Source organism: Rhineura floridana, chromosome 16, assembly GCF_030035675.1.
Source record: "Rhineura floridana isolate rRhiFlo1 chromosome 16, rRhiFlo1.hap2, whole genome shotgun sequence".
NCBI classification, from domain to species: Eukaryota; Metazoa; Chordata; class Lepidosauria; order Squamata; family Rhineuridae; genus Rhineura; species Rhineura floridana.
This window is the reverse complement of record NC_084495.1, coordinates 3,752,730-3,778,690: the sequence shown is the minus strand read 5'-3', so window position 1 is coordinate 3,778,690 and position 25,961 is coordinate 3,752,730.

Genomic DNA, 25,961 nt, shown 5'->3' with positions numbered 1-25,961 from the left:
GCAATGCTTAATTCCTTAAAAGAATATTAATCTGCTGGCACCACAAAGACTGATTTCGTTAAAATAAAGTCATGAATATTTATATATTTATATAAAATATATAAATATAACCTTTATCTCAAACTGTATGTTATGACAGATGTGGGGAATCTCAGCAGCCCTCCAACACATTCTGCCCAGCCCTCAGGAATCTTCCCAGGCTATGCCCATCACAGGCCCAGCTCCAAACCCTCCTCAAGTGCTTTTGTGTCCTTGAACTGTGATGAGGCCTGTTGCTTAACTGGACTGGAGACATGGGAAAGTGCAGAAACCTTTGCTTTTTGCATAACTGGAATGGAGCCGAATGTACAAAGATAAGTCCCGGCCGTTGCTCCACCCACACTTGCATTTGGCCATGCCTACTTTTTGCCTCTGGCCCTGCCCCCCTCTGGCATGGAGTCCCCAGAACGTTGCCCGCAAGGGAAGGCCATCCTTGGGCTGAACAATCTTCCCCAGCACAGTATGAGTACAGATGAAGGGTGGGCTATAAAACTTTTTAATATTAAAAGAGCAATCAAATAAATCATAGCTGAGTTACACCCACAATTGTGAGGTGTGTGAAGAGATGATGAGGCCTCCCCAGCTGTTGTCATGGGCTGTGGACTGCCTGTGACATCACAAAACCACATGGCCCCCATAAAGGTGGGCCAAGTGGAAAGACTGAAGCATGGCCTGGTCTTCTTTCACTTGGAGGAGGTGAATTGGCGAATGCAAGGAGGTGATCATCTGGCTGCGGGATGCCATCATGGAGCGATAATGAGGCAAGTTTACTTGCTGAGAGGGACCGCGGCTTAAGGTGGCTGATACTCACATCTGAAGCTGGCTGATGTCTAGTGATGGACGTGGCGGAAGCTGGCAGTGTGTGTGGAAGCCGGTGGATTTCGCATTTGGAAGCTGGCAGATGCCGCAAGGACGAAGCAGGCGGATGTTTGTGGAGGAAGCTGGTTGAAGGTGGATATTTGTGGGTTGAAGCCGGGGAATGAATGTGAATGGATGGGGGGGCGAGAGAGGGGCGGATGTTGCCGCTGGCGTTCTTCATGGATGTCGGCTGGCCGTGTGTGTGTGTGTGTGTGTGAGTGAAGTTTCGGATGCGGTAAAGGGGGTGGGTGGGTGTAAGTGTGTGAATGTGACAAACCGGTGGATGTACCATGACTAAATGACACCAGTGAATGTTGGCAGGTGGAAGCTAGAGGATAAAGTTGCCAGGCGGATGCTGGTGGAGGTGCCTGGGTGAGGCTGTTGGATAGTTGCCATCCCCTCATTGCCTGTGTTTTTTTCCTTCCAGGGATGTCTCTGAAGCTGGCGAGGTTTTGGAAGAGACCACCTGTGAAAGCAACAAAGGGGACTGCAAGGCTTGAAGAAGCCAGCTTTTATTTCTGAATAAAATGTTTTTTGTATTCATCTCCTCTGGAGTCCCTTGTTTCATTCAAAAACAGGTAATGGGAGATCAAATCCCAGAGTGTTACGGTGTGCCTCTCCCTGGTATCAGTATACATGAAGCCATAGCTATACATGAGGCTAGAAATATTTTAAGAATCAATGAATACATCACTGCTGAGGTGTCCTCACCATTGTCAGGCCGAGGGAGGTTGTGCTGTTACTGTGGGCAAGGGACTGGCTGTGATGTCACAAAAGGACATGGTGGCTGAGGGGAAGGAGGCAGGGGGGATGAATGGAGGGAAGGAGCCCAGGAGGAGGGGGAGGCTGAGGGGAAGTGAACCTAGAAGCTGGGCTGGCTCCCTCCTGTGTACTTGTGTTGCCAACATTTTGCTCCCTCAGAGCTCCTGTGCCTGTCTCACCTGCACTGCTGTCAAAAAAGGAATGTAACTGAGGATTCTCCTTGCCTCCATACACACCAATAAACACCTTAGGAGGATCTCTTGGGTTTGGAAAGCTCTTTTAGTTGTAATATGCCTGCTGGGGCTGGCGAGGAGCTTGCTGCAGGATCCATCGATGACAACTTTGAAGAGCCTCAGTGTGATCGAAGAGCTCAGCATCTAGGCTTTGAAGAGGACCTGGGTTCAAATCATGCCTGCACGGGAAGGGGGAGATGTTCTTTTCTCAGCTTCCCCTTCTCCCTCCCTGCCCCACCTATTTACAAAATGGTTTGTGTGTGTGTGTGGTTCCCCTGCCCCCCCCCAGCAGCTTTGTTCTGCCCTTTTGGTCTGTTTGGTATAATTATCCCCATTTTTCAGGCTGGAGCTGAGGCTGAAGGAGAGGAGGCCAGCTAAGGCTGCCTGCCGAGGTCATGGGACAGCTGCAATTTCTTTCTTTATTATTTTATTTATATCCCACCCTTCCTCCCAGCAGGAGCCCAGGGCTGCAAACAAAAGCAGTAAAAACACTTTATAACATCATAAAAACAGACTTGAAAACACATTAAAACAAAACAACTTTAAAAACTTTTAAAAAAGCTTTGAAGACATCTTAAAAAAAAAGGTTAAACAACATGTTTTTTAAAAAGGTTTAAAAACATATTAAAAAGCAATTCCAACACAAAAGCAGACTGGGACAAGGTCTCAACTTAAAAGAGTTGTTGAAAGAGGAAGTTCTTCAATAGGCACCGAAAAGATAACAGAGATGGCGCCTGTCTAATATTTAAGGGGAGGGAATTCCACAGGGTAGGTGCCGCTTTACTGGGATTTCCGGTTTGCAGGGTGCTTCTTTCACACTAGACATTTGATTATGATGATGGCTGTGGCAGAGTAGTGCTTGGGCATTACTATGATTATTTAGTACTATTATTTATCCCATCCTTCCTCTTAGGACGTCCAGGGAGGCTAATAATATAATTTTTTTTAAAAAAGCGGAACCACAATCCAAAATTCAACTTACCATGATAATCAACATTGCATCATACAAAAAGTGTCAGGTTTGTTATGCTCCAAAGGCCTTCCAGTCTTAAGGGCTAAACCCTGAATGAACACGGAAGGGACAGGACCAGCGATTTCCATAGTTTAACTACACTCATGTGAAGAACTTCCTTTCTCTGGCCTGAATCTCCCACCATTCAGCTTCCTTGCATGTCCCTGAGTTCTAGTGTTATGAGAGAGGGAGGGGGGGGGGAACTTTCCTCTGTCCACTTTCTCCATGCCATGCATACTCTTATAGCAAAGAATGTGTGCGCATAAGCACCCTTGACAGGGAAAAGTTTCTCTGCCCATGTCCAGAGGTAATAATGTGGTTGGATTCCAACTCCCAGCAGCCCCAGCGGCCAATGATCAGGGATGATGGGAGTTGGAGTACAGCTACATCAGGAGGGCCCCACGTTGACTATTTCGGTCCTAGAACCTCACTCCGAATTCTCTACAGTGCTCAGGGGCTTCCATGGCGCAAGCGCACAGTGGACTAGCACATGTGAAAAATGTTTCCCAAAGGTATCAAACCTACTGAGATAGAGAAATGATACAAAACAATAACTCAGTGGTACAATTTCAACAGACTAAAGCAGCTACAATCTTGGGCATGCCTAGACCCTCCTACAAAGGATTAATTCATTCTCCTTTATCCTCATTTGCTTGCACAGATCTGACACAGAGGCTTCTTAACAGGGGAGTTGCAGGTTGACTATGGGTTGCTCCAGTCAGCAGCCTAGCCGCTGCATTCTTCACCCGTTGATACATACATGCATATATACATGGTGTCCTTGCATGTTTTCCCCCTCCTGATGTCTTTTGGTGGTATAACTTTTCAGAGAAAAACTGGTATTAGATTTCATTCTTACTGCACATAGTAATTTTACAGGTTTTTACAGGTAGGTTTTGGATAATTAAAAAAGCGGATAAAAGAAACATCAACTCATTTGAAATGCGGTGTTGGAGGAGAGCTTTAAGGATACCATGAACTGCGAAAAAGACAAATAATTTGGTGTTAGAACAAATGAAACCAGAACTTTCACTAGAAGCTAATATGATGAAACTGAGGTTATCGTACTTTGGACACACCATGAGAAGACATGATTCATTAGAAAAGACAATCATGCTGGGAAAAACAGAAGGGAACAGAAAAAGAGGAAGGCCAAACAAGAGATGAATTGATTCCATAAAGGAAACCACAGACCTGAACTTACAAGATCTGAACAGGGTGGTTCACGACAGATGCTCTTGGAGGTCGCTGATTCATGGGGTCACCATAAGTCGCAGTCGACTTGAAGGCTACAGGTAGATTTTTAGAGCTGAGTTTTCTACGCGCTTTTTGTACAGCTCTAATTAATTTTGTGACTTTTTGTTTGGGGAGATTTTACTTCTCCCTTGTCAGAACTGTTTCTTGCCAGTTTTGCACAGAGCTAGGTTTTTTCCTGAGCTTTCACCTACGGACAGGTTTGCATGGGTTTGATTTTTATAGATTCATTTTCCTTTCTTCCTGATTGGATTAGATTGGAATTCCTGTTCCCTGAAATTCCACTCTGGACGGCTGGTGCTCCATTTGACCGTTCAACTAAAAAGCTATACAATTAGGATAGCTGGAAAGATAGTGATCTTTAGCTCCCAGGTGGTGAGAGCCTCTGGCCCATGGACAAAAGTGTCCCTTCAGGCCCCCTACCTCACCCTCAGCACTCCAGCCTGTCCATGGCCTTCACTGTCCCTGCTCCGTTCCCTCAAGGGCTTTTGCCTAGCTGCAATGCATCCTTGGGCTGTGATTGTGCTTCACTGGAAAAGAGGGTTGCCTGGTCTCCAGTTTTTGCCTGGAGATTCCAATTTCTAGGGGTCCTCTCTGGGTCTCCAAGTGAGTCACCCCAATCTCCAGACTCTTAGCTTTCATTTTTTAAAAAGTTTCTAGGTGGTCTCATTCAAGAAACATACAGCAAAATATGCCGGGTGGAAGGGCGGGATATAAATCAAATAATATATAAATAAATAAATAAATAAATAAACAAACAAACTGTCAACCACTGCCCCTCACAACTTCAGTTAGGAGTCAGCTGCTCTAATCCCTGCCCTTTCAGGTTTTTAGCCAATCAGTGAACTCAGGGTTGTGACTGAGAAGAGATTTGCTGACCTCCAGGCAATAGCTAGAACCCATTGCAAATCCTGAAAACAGTTTCCTTTTCTTGTTTGTCTACACATCAGAAGTTAGTGAGTGTATCATTTTCAGCAGCAGCAACATTGCTTTTCTACAATAATATACCAGGAATTTTAGAAGATCACAGCAGGATCTTGGCATATGCAGTAAACAATTTCAGTTATTATGATTATAATAAAAGTGTGCATGGTTTAAATTACTTGCAAAAATAGCGTATTATACGTTTTATCTTTCAAATGATTTTTGAACAGAAATTTGAAAAAGTGTACATGCTGCAGCTCATGATGCCATTACAGTATGTTGTACTTTTCTAATTATAAGGAGTCAAACAAGTTTACATTTTACTGGGCTGTTGAAGAGGGCAGTTTATTTGTCTAATTCATAGCCTGTTTTGAAAACCACCTTCCCAATATGAAGCTTTAATCCTCTACCCAGTTTTCTGGGAGTAAAGCTGCAATGCTAATCCGACATACCTGGAAGTAATCCCCATTGAATTCAGTAGGACTTACTTTTGAGTAGACATGGTTAGGATTGTGCTGTAAATCAATGAGACTTCTGAGTGAACATAGCAAAGGATTGTGTTGGTGTTGTAAATCTTTCTCTCCCCTCCAATCTTTTTTTTTTTAAAAAGCAACTAGGCAGGGCTTACTTAAAATTATTATTATTATTAGAATGTATTACCTCTCCTTCACCCAAAGGTCAATGCTTTTATTTGGTAGGAAATTAATACTGATTTAAGAAAAAAATATTCTGCAATGACCAACTGGTTTTGACAATAAACTTATTATACAGGGTGTGTGTATTTCTAGATCTCCAGTGGGTGGGAGTGGAGCTTCCATATACAGAAGCCATATACCAGATTCCTAGACAGGAAGGGAATTCTGGGGGGGCTGTATTCCCCAGAACAAAAGCACCTCTGCCCAAAGTCCCTTTCATTCTCATTTGGGGGAAAGTGTCTGCTGTTTCCCCCCAAGCACTGCGTGGGTCGCCCCCTCTGAAATCTTGTGAGCTCCCTCCGCCTTTGCACATTTGATTGAAGGGATCCCCCAGGGCCACAAGTGAGGACCATAGGAAGCCTGTTCAGCTGATCCATCCAAATCAGGGAGGAGAGCTTCTTCCCCCCCCCAACTCTCCGCAAGGCTAGGTCACCACTTTGAATTAAGGGGGGATTGAAAGTATGCCTCTGAATATACACTCACACACTGACTGGTGTTATCAGTCCTCCTGGTTGACACACTTGTGCCCATCCAGACAGGTAACGGATACAGAACGGACCTTTTAACAGTGAATAGAAAGCGCTACTGAAAATTGGCAATCTTTTCATCAAATGAATCAACCTTGGAAGACCAGAACTGAAAGTAAACCACCAAGTTTTATTAAAAAGGTAAATAGATGAAGAGAGCAATCCAAATGTCCACAGGGCAGCTCAGCCACCACCTGCGTCAGTAGCCTTGGCACTCGTCCCAGCTGGGATGAAGGCAAAGTTAGTCCTTCATTAATTTGTGTTGACAATCCCAAAATTCTGGATTCTTTGTTTTCTTCCTCCACAAAATGCCGTAAGATCCTTCCACTTCCTTACCACAACGAGGTCATCAACTCCAGGAACTGTGGCGTTTTAGTTTAATTAAAAAACAACAGCAACATTGGTAACTCTTAAACTCTGAAAGATAATAATAATAATAATAATAATAATAATAATAATAATAATAATAATAATAAAATTTTATTTATGAGTCGCCTATCTGGCCGAATTAACGGCCACTCTAGGCGATGTACATTTACATGGTAAAGTACAAGAAGAATCAATAAAACCACAACAATAATTAATATACCGGCATTAAAAGCAACCCACCCCAGATATCCCATAGGCCTGCCTGAACAGCCAGGTCTTCAAGGCCTGGCGGAAACCTATCAGGGAGGGGGCATGGCAAAGGTCAAAAGGAAGGGAATTCCAGAGGGTGGGGGCCACAATCGAAAATGCCCCCTCTCTGGTCCGCACCAGCCTCGCTATTTTAACTGGTGGGACCGAGAGAAGGTCTTGTGTGGCTGATCTCATCAGGCGGCATAATTGGTGATGCTGGAGGCGCTCCTTCAGATAAACTGGGCCAAAACCGTATAGGGCTTTAAAGGTCAACACCAACACCTTGAATTGGGCCCGGTAAACAACTGGTAGCCAGTGTAGATCTACTAACACCGGAGTGATATGATCACGGCGGCGGCAGTTCTTAATCAAGCCTGCCGCCGCATTCTGTATCGGTTGTAATTTCCGGACCGTTTTCAAGGGTAACCCCACATAGAGCGCATTACAGTAGTCTAAGCGAGAGGAGACCAGGGCATGTATCACCTGTGGGAGCAGATGGGCACGAAGGTAGGGTTGCAGTCTCCTTATCAGATGTAATTGATACCAAGCTGCCCGGCTCACTGCCGAGACCTGAGCCTCCATGGACAGCTGGGAGTCAAGAATGACCCCGAGGCTGCGGACCTGGTCTTTTAGGGGCAATTTTACCCCATTGAACACCAGGTCTATATCCCCCAACCTGCCCCTGTCTCCCACGAGCAACACCTCGGTCTTGTCGGGATTTAGTTTATTTATTTATTTAATTGCATTTTTAAACCGCCCTATAGCAACAAGCTCTCAGGGCGGTGTACAACAATAAAACCACATATTTAAAATACGAACAAGTGTGGATTACAATAGTTTCAGCCTATTCCTTCCCATCCATCCACTTACGGATTCCAGGCACTTGGAAATGGTGTCCACAGCCAACTCTGGTGAGGACTTAAACGAGAGATAGAGCTGGGTGTCATCCGCATATTGGTGGCACCGCAGCCCAAATCTCCCGATGATGGCCCCCAGCGGCTTTACATAGATGTTGAATAGCATGGGGGAGAGGATAGAACCCTGTGGGACTCCACAATTGAGAGGCCAAGGGTCTGAAACCTCATCCCCCAATGCCACCCGTTGGTGCCTGTCTGAGAGATAGGAACGGAGCCACCGTAAAACAGTGCCCCCTATTCCTAATCCCCCCAGGTGATCTAAAAAGATACCATGGTCAACGGTATCGAAAGCCGCTGAGAGATCCAGGAAGACGAGGAAGGTGAATTCTCCCCTATCCAGTGCCCTCCTCATATCATCCACCAGGGCGACCAAGGCTGTTTCAGTTCCATGTCCAGTCCTGAAGCCCGATTGGAATGGATCGAGATAATCTGCTTCATCCAAGTGTGTCTGTAACTGTTTGGCCACCACTCGCTCAATCACCTTGCCCAGAAATGGTAAATTAGAGACTGGGCGGAAGTTATTCAACTCTTGGGGATCCAAGGAGGACTTTTTCAAGATGGGCTTTATGACTGCCTCCTTGAAGGCTAATGGCATTGCACCCTCTTCCAATGATGCATTTACTATTGCCTTGATCCCTTCGCTCAGTCTCTCTTTGCAGCTCATAATGAGCCACGAGGGGCAAGGATCTAACAGACAGGTGGTTGGCTTTACAGTAGAGAGCATCTTGTCCACTTCCTCAGAGGGAAGAGGCTGAAACTGATCCCACCGTACCGGAATGCAACTGGCTCACTTCCTGTGTCCACAGCGCACGGAATCATGCTCTTCAGGCGCTCGATTTTATCGGCAAAGTGTTTAGCAAATGTGTCACAGGAGGCTTTAGAATGCTCCATGGGTTCCTGAACAACTGGACCGACCAGATTTCGGACCACTTGGAACAACCTCCTGGGACAGCACTCTGCGGACGCAATAGAGGCAGCAAAGAATTCCTTCTTTGTTGCCCTTCTTGCCACCTGGTAGGCAGCTATTGCTGCTCTAACCAGTGTCCGATCGTCTTCAGAGCAAGATTTCCGCCACCGGCGCTCCAGTCTCACCTCCTGTCTCAGACCCTGGAGCCATGGTGTATACCAGGGTGCTATCTGAGTTCTATTCAGGGGGAGAGGACGTTTCGGAGCCACCCGGTCTACTGCCCTAGTGATCTCCTTATTCCACTCCATCACCAGGGTTTCGACTGGGCGGCCTTCAGCCGGCTCCAAATCTCCCAGCGCATTCAGGAATCCTTTAGGATCCATCAGGCATCTGGGGCGGACCATCTGAATAGGTCCTCGTCCCCTGCGGAGGGTGTGTGGCATTGAGAGGTCCATATTCACCAGGTAGTGATCTGACCATGACACGGGGTTAGAAGAAACAGCCCCCATTTTCAGAGCACTTCCCTCCCCTCCCGAGACAAACACAAGGTCAAGAGTATGACCGGCTACATGGGTGGGCCCTATATTACTAAGGTGCAGTTCCCAGGAAGTCATGGTTTCCATGAAATCCCGAGGGGCTCCAGTGAGGACGGTCTTGGCGTGCACGTTGAAGTCCCCCAAAACCAATAGGCTGGGGGAGAGCATTCGTACACCTGAGACCACCTCGAGCACCTCGGTCAGAGAGTCTGCTGTGCAGCGGGGTGGGCGGTACACAAGTAGAATCCCTAAACTGCTCTTTGGGCCCAACCTCCAGTACATGCAGTCAACAAAGTTGGTCTCATGGAGAGGGGACCTGGCAAAGACCAAGGACCCTCGATAGATGACTGCCACTCCCCCTCCCCGCCTACCAACCCTCGGCTGCTGTGCGTATTGGAAACCGGCTGGACACATGGCCCCAAGCGTAGGAGCTGAGGCCTCATCCAGCCAGGTCTCTGTAATACACACCAGGTCTGCGTTCTCATCCAGGATCATATCATGGATGAGCGTTGTCTTCTGTACCACAGACCTGGCGTTACACAACAGCAGTCGAAGGTCGGATGGAGTCCTGCGTCCCCCAGTTGTCTTCTGGTTGTGGACAGGCCCGGAACAGGGGATAGATATTATGCATCTATCCCTTGTTCCCCTAAACTGGCGTGGCCTGCCACCTGCACCTTTCCAGGATCTGCCGCCTAGCCTTTTAATATCATGGCTCCCCCCCACGGTACCCCCCTCCGGTCTGCACGTGCCCCCCTTATTATCTGCCAATCAGGCAGCCCCCCTCCCCCAAAACTGCTATCCTCTAGGTAAAAGGTGTTTTCTTCAAAGAGACCCACTAAAACCAGGGGTCCCAAGTCTGTCTTCTCGGACCGCAGACAGCCCGCTTGGGGGCGCAGGGCAAGCCACGGCACAGTCCCCCACACAGTCGAGCGGCAGCACCACAGATCACTTCAAAAGGCCCTCCAACAGAAGGGAGGCGATGCCGCTTCTACTCAGAGTAGACCCACTGGCAACAGGCCAGGATCGCTGGCGGCGGCTGCTCTGTGCCGAGCTCAAGTAGCTGTGCTAAGGGTGACCGTGGCGTGGAGCATCCGTCGATCTCCTCCTCCTTCTCCGGCTTGGAGAGGCCCGGCAGTGGCGGCGGCGAGGGTTCCCCAGATGGCGACGCTAGCGAAGGGGAGAAGAGACGCTCAGCCGCCTCAAGGCCTCGCTGGCTAGCTGGGCTGGACAGAGAGGCCAATGGGCCGTATAGTGGGCGCTGCAGGCTGGTTGGAGCTCCGCGGGGCCAAAGGAGGGCAGTGATGGGGGCGTTTCCCGGTCCAGTGAAAAGTAGCAGCCAAGGAGAAAGCGCAAAGCCACAACTCATGCCGCCGCTGCCCCAGCCCTCGACCGCCACCCAAACCTTTCTCTGCTCCCTCCAACGCCGTCTCAGGTCACCTGGGCTCGGTGGTGTTTCTCCGCAGATGAGGCACTGGTAAGTCCGCAACAGACCCCACAAATTAAGAGCTTTTTTACTCTCCATACAAGCCCCAGGAACAGATGTTAAAGAATTAGCAGCAGAGCTCCAAACACAGCGTCCTCCTACACCGCCATCTTATCAGGAGGGCAGTTCAACTCAAAATATAACCAAAATAATCAATAGATCCACGTATAATGATATTTCATCCCGAATTGAAAAAAAGGTCTATATTTATTCATTAAATTTTGTCCTGCTTTTCCTCCCAGGAGCACCAGGTCGCATTTTCCAGCAGAGCCCTGAAAAGGTCACAGAGATAAGTTAGGGAACATGGAAACGTGCCTTACACTGAGTCAGATCACTGACCCTTCTATTTCAATACTGTCCGCACTGACTGGCAGCGTCTCTCCAGGATCCCAGGCAGGGAGTCTTTTCCAGCCCTTCCTGGAGATGCTGGGGATTGAAAGGGGGATGTTTTGTGTGCAAAGCAGGCTGCTCTGCCACTGAGCTACAGCCCTTGCCCTGAAAGCTTGCTGAGCTTTGTTTCCATTGAGAATAGGGGGGTAATGAGGATGACGCTGGTCTCTGGGCCCCATTGGAGCTGCTATCAGAGATCTGTCAGCCATCAAGGGGCCCATCTTCAAAGGAAGACATAGGCCCCATCACTGGGTTTTATAAAAGGTTATATGGTAGAAACAAAAACCCTCACATTCCACTATTCTTAGCCAGCACCTTTTCTGCTCTGCCAGCCTTTGGCCTAGGCATAGTAATCCCTATTTGGCTTTGCTCATAGGATAAGTGGACCTGCTCCTTCTGAACACAGCCTCAGAAGACAGAAAACAATTCCCAAAAGCACAGAAGAGATGAGGACCCTGTGAAAGGGCAAGAGATCAAATATGGAACAGGAGGAACCAGCTACCCCTGAAGCAGGACTTGGCCCTGATGCCATCAAGACTGAGACCCATGGGGAGAAATTCTTGGAGGGAAATGTGCAGAAGATCTTGGAGCAGAACCCTCTCAGCTCAGATGTGCAGCGCCAGCAATTCCGGCGTTTCCGCTACCAGGAGGCTGAGGGGCCCCGAGAGGCTTGCAGCCGACTCCACCTTCTTTGCTGTGAGTGGCTGAAGCCAGAGCGACACACAAAGAACCAGATCCTGGACCTGGTGATCCTGGAGCAGTTCCTGGCTGTCCTTCCACTGGAGATGGAGAGCTGGGTGAGGGACTGTGGGGCCGAGATGAGTTTCCAGGCAGTGGCCCTGGCAGAAGGTTTCCTCCTGAGCAGAGCAGAGGATGAGAAGCAGGAAGAGCAGGAGGTGAGAGGGCTTCATCCAAACCAGGGTCAGCCAACGTGGTGCCTTACAGATGTTGAAGTAAAAGTCCTATAATTGCTGTCCATTCATGGTATTGGCTGGGGCTGATGTGAACTGGAGTCCACCTCCGTCTGAGGGGCACAATGTTGGCTACCCCTAATAGCAAGTATCTCTAAGGATGTTGTGCCTGTCCTTCCTTTTCTATATAAAATACTCCTGTGGTTTTGCCTCTGTCAGTCCTCTTCTCATCCTGCTCCCCGTTATATGACTTGAGTTCTTATTATGCTGTTTCAGGAAAAGGGTCTCTATGCAGAAATAGGAGCTGCTTTCCCTGAGTCAGAGAGGACTCCATTGGACACCAGGCAGAGGCTGCTGGGTAAGGATGAATGGGGCGTATCTCCATTTGGTCTCTCTCTGTTGAGTCTCTCTGTTGACTCTTACTCTTGTCTCCAGCCTTTTCCACAGGTCAGAAATGCTCCTACTTATGTCATGATTTTGTACATGGGAACCATCACTTTGCTTTCTAGCCTAGAGCTCAAATGAGGAGAGATATTTTATCACACAACTGAAACATAAACTGTGAATAAACAGATAATCTTTATGCTTTCTATGATAACAAAATATATTGTTTTTCTTTTAGGATCAAGTGTCTTTGGAGGATGTGGCTGTGCATTTCACGGAAGAGGAGTGGGCTTTGCTGAATCCTGACCAGAGAGCTCTGTCATGGAGGTGATCTGTGGGACTCTGTCCTATCTTGGTAAGGCCCCCTGTTTGGTCATAATTTCTTATGTGCCTTCAAGTTGATCACGACTTATGGCGAGCCTATGAGTCAATGACCTCCAATAATATCTCTTATAAACCACCTTGTTCAGGTCTCAAAGACTCAAAGAACTCAGACACTGCTGTGTTGTTTTCTTTTATTGTAGTAACAGAAAGTTTCAATTCAGTGCTCTTCATGAATCTACCTATGGCTTACTCAGAACTCAGCATCTCTCTAGGTCTAACTAGGCACAACTTTGTGGCACTGAGATGTTGACTCAGCAACTCCTCCTCCCCCACTCGGCTTAAGTAAGGCTGGGCGGGCACCCTGCTTGCGTGTGCCAACTGTCATAAGAACATAAGGACATAAGAAGAGCCTGCTGGATCAGGCCAGCGGCCCATCTAGTCCAGCATCCTGTTCTCACAGTGGCCAACCAGGTGCCTGGGGGAAGCCCGCGAGCAGGACCCGAGTGCAAGAACACTCTCTCCTCCTGAGGCTTCCGGCAACTGGTTTTCAGAAGCATGCTGCCTCTGACTAGGGTGGCAGAGCACAGCCATCACGGCTAGTAGCCATTGATAGCCCTGTCCTCCATGAATTTGTCTAATCTTCTTTTAAAGCCATCCAAGCTGGTGGCCGTTACTGCATCTTGTGGGAGCAAATTCCATAGTTTAACTATGCGCTGAGTAAAGAAGTACTTCCTTTTGTCTGTCCTGAATGTTCCAACATTCAGCTTCTTTGAATGTCCATGAGTTGCGGGCCAGCTCCAGACACTCTTGGATGAGACCGATTATCTGGATCCATTTCAGTCGGGTTTCAGGCCTGGTTTTGGCACGGAAACAGCCTTGGTCGCTCTGTATGATGACCTTTGTCGGGAGAGACACAGGGGGAGTGTGACTCTGTTGATTCTCCTTGATATCTCAACGGCTTAAGAACATAAGAACATAAGAAGAGCCTGCTGGATCAGGCCAGTGGCCCATCTAGTCCAGCATCCTGTTCTCACAGTGGCCAACCAGGTGCCTGGGGGAAGCCCGCAAGCAGGACCCGAGTGCAAGAACACTCCCCTCCTGAGGCTTCCGGCAACTGGTTTTCAGAAGCATTCTGCCTCTGACGGGTGGCACAGCACAGCCATCACGGCTAGTAGCCATTGATAGCCCTGTCCTCCATGAATTTGTCTAATCTTCTTTTAAAGCCGTCCAAGCTGGTGCACCTAGGCTGCTCATGGCTACAAGGCGACTGTTCAAGCATTATGACTTGAGGCTCCAGGGACAGAAAGCCTGCTTTTTAGCTCTTCTTCTGTTGGAATGCTGAGCAAGCGCTCTAAGGAGGCCTGTGGTATTCCTTCTTCCTCCCCTTTTCCCTTGGAAGGGGTGGTGGCAGGAAGACTACCTGACAGGGCTGGTCTGAGGCTTTTTGACTGGCTCTGGTCAGTGAGCACCTGGAAGATGGGACCTCCTCCCCCACAAAGTTGGGAGGCTTAGGTTTTATGCCCCCTGGCTTTGATATTCCAGAATGAGTATAAATTTAAAATGAATGATTTCGGGATTGCACCATACCTGCACACCCACCCAGTCAAGCCTGTCCCAGGAGACAGCCACATACTAGATTTGCCAATGAACTACATGTAAAGTGCAATGTTTGTAGGCCTGAATATCATGGTTGTGTCCCAGATTTTGTTCTTTGTATTTTAGGTTGGTTTTTCATGATTCCAAACCTGACCACACACACAAAATTCAAAATTCAAAGTCAGGGACAGGCATGCTAGAAATAGACTTTTTATTATAATCAATCATTATTTATCAGTATTACATTTATATCCATCCCACCTTTACTCCAAGGAGTTTAAGGTGGCATTCATGGGTCTCCTTTTCTCCATGTTATCCTCATAGCATCCCTGTGAGGTAGGTTAGGCTGAGAGATGGTGATTGGCCCATGGTCACACAGTGAACTCTGAGGCTGAGTGGTGATTTCAACCCTGGTCTCCCAGGCCCGAATCCGCTTCATTTCCCTCCACCTTATTCCTCATTCTGGAAAGAAGATTCAGGAGTGGATAAGCCAGAGGAGGGGAATAATCTTTTCCTTTAGGTCTGGAAATGTATGAGGTTATTTGTCCAGTATGACACCTCTAATACTAACTGATTCAGGCTGCAATCCTGCACTTCTTATCAGGGAGCAATCTCCATGGAATTCAGTGGGGCTTACTGCTGAGTACTGTACAGTTATTGTGGCATGGGCCCACACTAGAAATTATGACAGCAGGGACCTCTTCGGAACTGAGGTTAGCTGCTCTGTATTTACGCAATTGCAATGTTTAAGTGTCTGCTGTTCCTTTGCAAAGGAGGAATTTGAGGGAGAACCAGAACCAGTGGAGGCGGCATGCTTTTCCCAGCAGAGAAGCAGCTGTGACAGCAGGAGACTTCTTTTGAAGCAAAGCTAAAAACACTTTTCAGTTTAGTTAACTGCTGGTATTTGTAGAACTGCAGTCAGTGTTTAAGGCTGTGGGCACGCTAGTCACTTCAAAAGAAACATGAATGGTTTTCCTGGATGGGCTTTGAAGAGACTCTGCCCTCGGCTGGATAGCCTTTCCCACTGCTGACTTCAGACCTTTCAGGACCACCCAGAGCAAAGCATTGGGCCAATCAGTGTCTCTGCCTGAGCCTGCAGCAAAGAGTTTCCATTGGCCGCACCTGGAAGAAAAACAGGTTGATCTACTAATCACTTGCGAAAATTGCCTGAAGCATCATCATCATCATCGTCATAATCACTTGAGCTGATCCTACCAGAGTTTTAGAGTAAAAAGGGGTGGAGTTTGATGAGTGTCGTGTGCCCCCTTTTTCTGAAAAGAGAAGTGGAGCTGCACTGAGACTGCACAACAGTAAGTGTGTTTCTACCGTAAGTGTTCACAGCATCTTTGCAAGGGAAGCAGGTGGAGACAATGCCCCTGTGACATCATTGGGCTTTCACTATGTCCTCACTGACCACAGCCCCAAGACTCCCAGGCATCCCTGCCAGGTCCATTGGCACCAGTGGCAAATGAAAGCAGCCATCCTTCAGAATTCACATTTCTCTGAATTTTGCAGTGTGGTTCTCCATCCAAAAGAATAAAAATGTGTGCAAAAATGCATATATTAAGGAGAAGTGTGAGGGCTCCTACTGGAAGAAAGGGTGGGATATAAATCTAATAACATAAATAAATAAATTTGTGAAAATAATGTACCTAATGCATTATATTCAGAAAAATGTTTATAAAAATGTGCATGTTAGGAGAAATGTGAATTAAAGCTGCTGCACTGATGGAAAAAAAGATTCACTTGCTGAATTTCTGCCTGTCACAAAGAGTAGCTGGCAAAAGCACAGGAGCCCAGCCACAAAAGGAAGATGGCAACCCTACTTTAAATATGAAAGTAGGCTGGGTTTAAATTGCCCCCTTGCTCTGGATGGTTTCTTGGGAGGGGTGGGGGAGAAATGAGGTTCAGCTTGCATTTAAAAACAAACACATAATTCACACTTTCTCAAACAATACACAAACTAAAACAAATGCAGGTCTCCAGCCAAGGAACGTGTACAAAAATGCCAGGATAAAGTATGCATACAAATAAATATATTAGGGAAAATGACCAAAAATGCATTATTTTATTTATTTATTTATTATTTATAAAAATATTTGCATACTGCTATTTCGTTAAAATCATCAAAGTAGTTGACCACGCATTGAAAACAACAACCATAAAATTAAAAAAACACTGAAAATATAATAAAAACAAAGGTTAATTATTGCAAAAAGACATCTTCTTAATTGCCTGCATAAGCCTGGCGGAACAGAAAGGTTTTCAGCAGGCGCTGAAAAGTTTAAACCAGAAGGCGCCTGCTGAATCTCTGTTGGCAGAGGATCCCAGAGAAGTGGGCCCATGACACTGAAGGCTCGATTTCGTGTCGATGTTAAATGAGCCTCGCCAACTCAGGGGATGACCAGAGCTGCTCCTGCAGATCATCTCAGTGACCAAGCTGCGATAGAAGGGTTCAGGCGGTCCCTAAGATACCCGGGACCGAAGTTGTTCAGGGCTTTGTAAATTAATATCTTACACCTGGTAGTGGATGAGCAGCCAGTCCAGATGTTTTAATACTGGGGTCACATGTTGTCAGTCATGCAGCCCCATCAGCAGTCTGGCCCCCACGTTCTGCACCAGCTGAAGCTTCCAAACCAGGGCCAAGCACAGCCCCACATAATGTGCATTGCAGTAATCTAGCCCTGAGGTTGCCAACGCATGGACTACAGAGGTCAGGCTATCCTTGTCCAGGAATGGCCATAGCTGACGAACCAGAAAAAAGCTGGTAAAAGACACTCCTAGCCACAAAGGATACGTGGGCCTCTAGTGACAAAGATGAATCCAGGAGTACCCTTAAGCTACGGACCTGCTCCTTCAGAGGCAGTGCAACCCCATTCAGAACAGGTTACCTGCCTATCTCCTGGACATGGAAACCATCTACCCAAAGAGCCTCCGTCTTCCCAGAATTCAAGCACAGTTTATTGGCCCTCATCCAGTCCACTACAGCATTCAGACACCGATCCAGAGCGTTCACAGCCTCTCCTGATTCAGTTATGGAGAAATGGAGCTGAGTGTCATCTGCTTACTGCTGACATCTTGCTCCAAAACTCCTAATGACTGCTCCCAGCGGCTTCATAAAGATGTTTAGTAGCAGTAAGGAGAGAACAGTACCCTGTGGAACCACATAACACAAGTGCCAGTGGGCTGAGGAACTCTCACTCAGGATTACTCTCTGGACGCAACCCTGAAAGTAAGAGCGGAACCACCGTAATACAGTGCCTCCAATATCCATCCAACTGAGTTGATCTGGGAGAATACCATGGTCAATGGTATAAAATGCCACTGAGAGATCAAGCAGAAGTAACAGGGTCGCACTCCCCCTGTATGTCTCATGATAAAAGTCATCCATCAGGCTGACCAAGGCTGATTCTGTTCTGAAACTAGGTGTCCAGCCAGATTGTGATGGATCTAGATAATCAGTCTCATCCAGGAATACCTGCAATTGCTCTACAACCACCTTCTCCACCACCTTTACCAAGAAAGGGGTGTTGGTGACTGGTCTATAGTTGTTGCACTCCATTGGGTCCAGCATAGGCTTTTTAAGAAGTGGATACACCACCGCCTCTTTAAGTGCTGTGGGCGTCACACCGTCATGCAAAGATGCATTTACTACACCTGTGATCCATTCAGTCACCCCATTTTGGCTAACTTTAATAAACCAGGATGAACAATGATCAAATGAGCAGGTGGTCGGGAACATCACTGCAAGCATCTTGTGCACATCATCAGGCCACATTAACTGGAATTGATTCCACAACACTGGGTTTGACGTTGCATTGGACACCTCAGCTGGCATTGCCACAATAGCAGCATCTAAATCTCTGTGGAGCTGAGCAACTTTGTCCTCAAAGTGTTTAGGCAGCCGGTTACAGATTGACACCGTGTGCTCCAGAGGTCCGTGTTGGGATAAGCAAGTCCACCCCCCTGGTCAGTAGTGACCAACCTCCAGACCACATGGAACAACTCAGACAGGTGGCTCCTCAAGGACACAATGGAGGCAGCAAAGTAGGATCTTTTTGTTGCCTCCATTGCCATGTGGTACACCCAATTGTGAGCCTGAACACATGCTGATTCGGCTCCATAGCGAGATCTACTTCACTTATGCTCTAGCCCTTGACCAGTCCTTTTCATCGACTGCAGCTCCTCAGTATACCAAGGAGCACAGTGGGCTCCAGAGCACCAGAGAGGGCCCTCAGGAGCAATCATGTCAATGGCCCACTGAGACTCACCATTCCATAGTGAGACTAGGGCCTCAACAGGATCTCTTGCTCTGTTCTCTGGAAAATCCCCCAGAGCAGTCAGGAATCTATCAGATTCCATCAGTCTTCAGGGGTGGACCATCCTAACTGGTCCCCCACCCCTGCGGGGGAGAATTGTGACTGCAAGACCAAACATCACCAGGAAGTGGTCTAACCATGACAGTGGGGTGATAGCCATCCCATCAATTTCCCCACATGAAGCAAAGACTAGATCTAGGGTATGCCCTGCTCTGTGTTGGACCAATGACTATTTGAGACAGACCCATAATTGCTATGGAGGCCATGACCTCCTGAGACAGACCTGTGACAGCTTCAGCATGGATCTTTTGGGTTCCTCCAACACCACACCCAGGACAACCTCAGCCAGTTGGTTTAGGGAGTCCGTTGAGCAGCAGGGTGAGCAGTACAGGAACAGCATCCCTCATCTGTCTCTTTGGCCCAACATCAGATGCAGGCCCTCCAGCCCCACTCCAAGAGAGATAGGGAAGGAACTCCTAGGACTACAGCAACACCTCCCCTACCTCTCCAGACTGGGCTGATGTCATACCTACCAGGTGGGCATATCTGAGTCAGATCTAGGCCACCCAGCTCCCCCACCCAGGTCTCAGTGAAACACACCAGGTCACCCGTTTATCTACAATCAAATCATGGATTAGCATGGTTTTATTACAGACTGAGCTGGCGTTCAGCTGAAAAACCACCAGACTGTTGGGAAGAGTGGTAGAGCATCCATTAGTATCCAGGACATGGAAGACCCCAGAGAGGGATATCAGAAGCAAGCACATCTCCTTCTACCATGCCTCCCCTCCCCTCGCTCACTAAGATAAGTTGTACAACTATCCCTTCCTCCAGTATTCGCCTCCAAGACACATTGTGTATGTAGAAACAGTGTGCTAGAATGGAAAAACAAATCAATATACCAGCCTGTACAGACATCAATACACGACAATTAGACCACAATACAGTCTGCCCGAGACATACCCACCTTCCAGCAAAGGGAAGAAAACAAATAAGCAGGCATCCCAAGGTATCTCTCACCTGGGGTTAGGGTTACAATCACTTCTCTACCCCTGTCTCCCACCCAGGGGTTTTGAACTCTCTGGGAAGCATTAGTCTCTCACACTGGGCACCGCGAATAGCATAAGACCAATATGTATCGTGCAATGCAGCCTCCCACACACCCCAGCTGCATGTTACGTGTAATAAGAAAGAACAACATACCCACAGGTGGGCAAAGAAAGCAAAACAAAACAGGAAGACAAACTGGGGCAGTACTCTTGCCCTCGTTCCAACCCCAAGGGGTGACCCCCGGGGCTGGCCTGGTGGAGGGCAGCCCACTGTGTGGGATGAGGCTCTGCTATATAGCTCTGCTGCTGGTAGCAGTTAACTGGCAGTAGCTGCAAAGTCCTCAAATCCTGTTCTCAGCTGCTGGGCTGTGTGACCTGATGGCAAGAGGCTAGATGGGAACTGCAGGCAGGTAAAAGGCTAGCAGGAGGAGGAGGGGACAGATGTAGTTGCCTGGAGGTGTTGAAGGCCTCTCCTCTCACTCTCTTTCCCTCCCCTTCACTTTTCCTGTACATACAGCCAACTCTTTGCGTCCTGGACCAATTGTACTGAAAATTGCTTTGCAAAAATGTGTACATTAGGGCAAAATTGTGTATATTAGGAGAAATCCACACTAAAACGCCAATGAACTTTCATGAGAACTTTACAAAAACATCACACAATGTGATGTGAAAATGTGCAGAACTGAACTTAAGATTGGAAAATGAGAAACTGAAGGAAACTGAATTGGATCGTTTCACCCCTCCCTCCAGTGGTTTTGGGAACCTGTCAGAAGCAGACATTCATCCGATTTTCATGCTGACCAATCAGGCCTACCAGTGGAGAGCTGAGTGTGCCAGACCCAAGAGAAATGGTGCCAGTCAGAGCAGAGAATTTGGGGCTATGCAGGGTGGTGGTAATAGGTGGTTTTCTAGGTCAGAGGTTTTCCTGGCCCTTCCGGATCTGCTTTGCTTCACCTGACCTCCCATGACATGACATGGCATGGCACGTTGTCACATCTTCTGGGAAGGCTGGTGTTGAGCCCTGACTGAGTTCCAAGCCTGACAGCTCACCTGGGAGGCTTGTTGAAGGGGAAGCGACAATCACACAGCAAACCAGAGCCCTCTTCAGGAACCCCAGACAGCTGCTTGAAACATACCACTGACAAAGAGTGAGACTTGTGAAAAGGGACACACTTCAAGGGCAACATGCAGTGAGGAAAAAGCAATCCTTAGAAGGAAGGGAGACCAGAAGGCAGGGAGCCTTGAAACACCACCCCAAGGAAAGAATTGTGGCAGCACGTTCCCAGCAATGGTGGCAAAACCCTGCCAAAGCAAACTCTCACACACAAAGAATTGAACGAGAGTGCACCAGGCCCTATAGAACAGAAGAGGAAGCAACCCATTAAGGACCCTCACCACACATCATCCTACATTTTACATCGCATTTGTCATGGCATTTGGCATCACTAGTGACATCAGCAGGTGGGTGTGGCTTGGGGGAAATGGCCTCAGGGGCCAAATGGGGGCCCCTGAAGGGCCATGATTGGCCTGGAGGCCAGAGGTCTCCCCCTTGCTAATAGAAAGGTTGCCTGCTTCTCTTCACCTCTGCTTTCTGCCTAACCAGGAACTTTGCTCAAGACGTGAGATCTGGATAACAGCTGGAGTTTTTTTTAAAAAAATGGGGATCAGCCATTGCTTCTTCATCCCAAAATCCTACATTGGTGCAAACTGATATCTGCGAACACGAAGGATGAGAGAATCCGCTTAAAAAACAATTTAAAAACCCTCAGTTTCTTATTTTCTTATTTAAATCCTCAATTCCGTTCTCCACATTTCCACAATAATTTGCTTTTTTTAAAAAACAAACTCCTTATGAAAATTCATCAGTGAATTTCTCCTAATATTCACATGTTTATATTTTCTATTTATATATAACATTTCGTATCCACCTTCCAAAGTCCCAGAGTTGGAAAAGGGCAACCAGAATGATCAAGGGGGTGGAGTGGCTCCCCTACGAGGAAAGGTTGCAGCATTTGGGGCTTTTTAGTTGAGAGAAAAGGCGAGTCAGAGGCGCCAATTATAGAAGTGTATAAAATTATTATGTATGGCATGGAGAAAGTGGGCAGAGAACAGTTTTTCTTCCTCTCTCCATTCCTGCTTACTCAGGAGTCTTGATGAGGTACCTTGTTAAAAGCTTTTTGGAAGTCCAAATACACTGTGTCCACTGGATCACCTGATGGGCTCAGTCTGTGCCACACAATCCTTCTTTTGTTTGCTGAGAATTAAGTCCCATTGTGTTCAAAGTGAGAGGCTTCTGAGTAGACACACCTAGACCCTGAGCCAAAGTGTGTACACCAAAGTGTTGATTTGTACTACTTCATTGATGATGCTGTAATGGTGATGATAGGGTTTATATCCTTCAAACTATCCAGATTTAGTCACTGAGCATTCCAAACACAATTACTGTTCTTATTCTGCTGAATTAACACTGGTCTGTTCCATTTGGAATGATTTTATTGTTTTGTACTGGCCGTGGCTTTATTTGTCTTTATCATTGTGTATTCTCTTGCGGTATCCTGCTCTGAGAGAGAATGGAATGGAACACAGGCATAGACCACAGTAACCACATTAACAGGGGACAGCGTGGAATGATGAGGAATGGCAAGGATGGCCTCTGGACCTGGGATGATGTTCCTTGGATGCAGGAGGACCAGTCTGGGAGGGCAGTCCTCTGGCACTGGGACGATAGCCCACGGGGTTGGCACACTCACAGTTGCCACATTATGTGAAATAATGTGGCTGGATTCTGGACTATACCACTTTGAGAATCAGGTGTACGTGCATGACATGGGGGGAAATAATATTTTTAAATACACTCCAATGTAAAAAATATATGTGTGTAGTAGAGCAGTGCACTAGAAAGCTAAATGTTTCTATCTGATGTACTAATTTGTTACTTGCAGAGAGCATTTTGTGTAAGGGATCATTCAAAAGAGTCTTCTTCCAGTGCTGCCACTGCATTCTGTAGCTCCGATCCCGGCCATTAAAAGCCCGTTCCTTCAGTATGGATGTCCTTTACAGACCCCTTAGAGCAGGGGGGAGGCACTTGTCCCCACCTGATCCCCAGATCTGTTGGACTTAGCGTTGCCATATTGCCCGGTTAGCCGGGTTTTACCCAGATTCTTTGCATGCCACCTGGCGCCCGGCTAGCCCCTTAGGTGGCCCAGATTCTCAGCTTTAATTTTTAAAAAAAGTTTCTAGGTGGTCCGGTTCTCGAGATATACATAAAAAAGTCAGCCACCCCCGACTGTTAAATCTTTCTTTAAACAGTACTGCATACAGTACTATAGCACTTCGTAGCTTTAACCCCGCCCGTTCAGGATTGCAGCCAATCAGTGAAGCCAGGGTTGTGCTTCAGTTTGGCTGACCTCAGGCAGTGTCTAGAAAACCTCATTGCAAGGCCAAAAAATTGTGGTTCACCCCGTTTATCTGAAATTGGGTAAGTATATACATTTCAGTTTTTTTCCCTCTTGTGTGCAGGAGTCAGAGCTTGGGCAGTGTTTTGAAAACCTTCCCAATACTTGCTTTTGTAAAAGCAATGCTAATCCCATATGCCCAGAGTAAATCGCATTGAATTCAATAGGACTTACTTTTGAGTAGACATGGTTATGAATGTGCTGAAAATCAATGGGACTTTGGAGTGAATGTAAAAAAGAATTGTGTTTGTGTTCTAACTCTTTCTGTCCCCCCTCTCCAGTCCTATTTTAAAGCAAGTAGGCAGGGCTTACTTAGGTATTACAGTTTTTATTCTGTAGGAAACTGATTTTTATAAAACTAATACTGATTTTTCTGCAATGACCAACTGGTTTGACAATAAACGATTATATGGGCTGTATGTATTTATACATCTGCAGTGTGTGTGCGTGTGCGTGTATGGAGTCTTTCCAACAACCCTGTGAGGTAGGGTTGGAAACCAAGGCAGCTCACAACACGAAATAAAGCCATTTAAAATCCAATAACCATAAAAACAAGTATAAACAGTTGCAAAACATCGTAAAGTGGCATGATTCGGAATTTTGGGTTGTGTGAATGAAGTTGCTTATCACTTGAGGTTGCATGTCTGTCCCTGTTTGAGTAAGCCCCACTGAATACACTGGGACTTGCTTCTGAATAAATAAACCTAGGATTGCACTATAAATATCTTTACAGTTTGTGTAAATAATAAATATATTTGATAGTCATGCTTATATAAATATTTCTTCATTTATCATATTTTTGGTTAGGAATCCTGACTGGTTGTGAGATGCTTAGTTTTCTGCCTTACTCATAGGAATCTTGTTGTGGTTGGTGTGGTGTTGCATTTAAGAAATCATGGTACGAAATGGCCTGAATCAGTATAAGGCAGATTCCTTGGTTCCTAAAAGTGGGAAGAGACTCAAGGGCCACAGTGACTCCAACATTTATTTATTTATTTTTATTTACAACATTTATATACCGCTTTATTGTAAAAAAACCTCAAGCGGTTTACAGAAAGAATTGAAACAATAAAATTATTGGCAAAAGCGTTAAGGACAGATACTTAAAAACATTCAAAATAATAAAACCAACAATGAGTTAAAAACAAATTTAAAAACACAATAGCTTCCACATGCCTGGAGAGGCTTGCCTCAAGAAAACTTATTTTAGCAGGTGCTGAAAAGAGGCGTCTGCCTAATGTCAATAGGCAAGGAGTTCCAAAGCATAGTAGGTGCTGCCACTTAACAGGACTGATTTCTTACGAGAGCAGAACAAGTACTATGTGGCACCCATAACATGGAAAGCACAGCTTGAACTTGGCCTGGTAGCAAATCAGCAACCAATGAAGATTTCAGAGCAGAGGTATTATATGTTGTTGGGGTCTCACTCATGTCAGCAATTGTGCTGCAGCATTCTGCATTAACTGCAGTCCCCAGGTCAGGTTGTGCTGCATGGGGATTTCTGTGACCTTGGCTGACTGTCTGCTAAGATTTTTTTAGTTTGGGTTTTTGCTTATGAATCCTGACAGGTTGTGGGATGCACCCCTCCCCATCCCTGTTGCCCTCCTTAGTTGAAGGGGCCCCATCTCTACTCATAGAGGCTCTCTGCACAATGCACCACTCTGATTTCCCAGGGTTTGCTGAGAGCCCCCACAGGTTCAGGAGTCTCCTGACTCAGACCGTCACCCTCCAGCATGTGGGGAATGGAAGGGTGATGGAGAAGCAGAGCAAAGCCAGCCCTTGGCTCTCCAGGTCTCCCTCTTCATGGGTGGACTTCCAGGTTTGTATAATGTTAACAGTTGAAACAGGACGGGGTTCTCTGCCCAGGTGTTGGTGACTCCACCCTGCAGAAATTGAACCAGCCATTGTGAGACTGGATATGCTGGTGCGAATGCAGACTTGGAATGGAGAGTCAGTTTGTGGGCTTAACTCCCCACCGCACTGCACCCTGACCCCCAGGGGTGGAAGAAGCAATCTAACTCTCCACAGGGCTTCTGCTTGCTTGGGACAAGCAGTTGCCTTCTTGTTGCTTATTCTGTTAATTTATTTTGCTGGCAGCTGGACATTTTTTAAGGCTGTTCCTCTGAGGTTCAGGATGTGGCGGGGTGGGGGAGGGAGAGAGGTAACTGTCTGGAACATATTATGGATAAAAGGGAAATGGGTGTGTAAGAACACAGCAGAGACACACATGAGAAATGAGGTCACTCATAATAGCCATTCCCTCTCTCCATCCCTCTCCCCCTGAGTGAAATTTCCCATCATGCTGTCTGCATACACTAAAAGGGGATGAGAGGAGAGACCCAAATGTCTAAGCCCCCCTCCTCCAGCCTCGCAGTCTCTCTCTCTCTCTCTCTCTGTCTTTATCGTATTTTGAGCATGCCTTCCACCTGACTTAACGCTAACATATGTCCAGGCGACATTTCCATAATGCCTTACAAATGGACTAGGTGCGATGGAGAGATTGGCAGCTGACTTCAGCTCCTCCTCCTTTGCCATCTCCCAGTCCAACTGATCTCATTTAAATAGCAAAAGGGTCCCTTTCTCTGCATTGTGCCAGCAGGCTGCTTTAAAGAAAGCAAATTTGTGGCTAGCTTAGCTATCCATTTTCTTCTAAAAATCAAAGACTGGAGTTGCAGGGAGGTTTTTTATTTTACTGCTAAAGGTATATGAAAGAGGCATTCTTGCATTTTCTCTCTGTTGCTTCTGCTAAGCAGGTTCTGCAGGTTTCT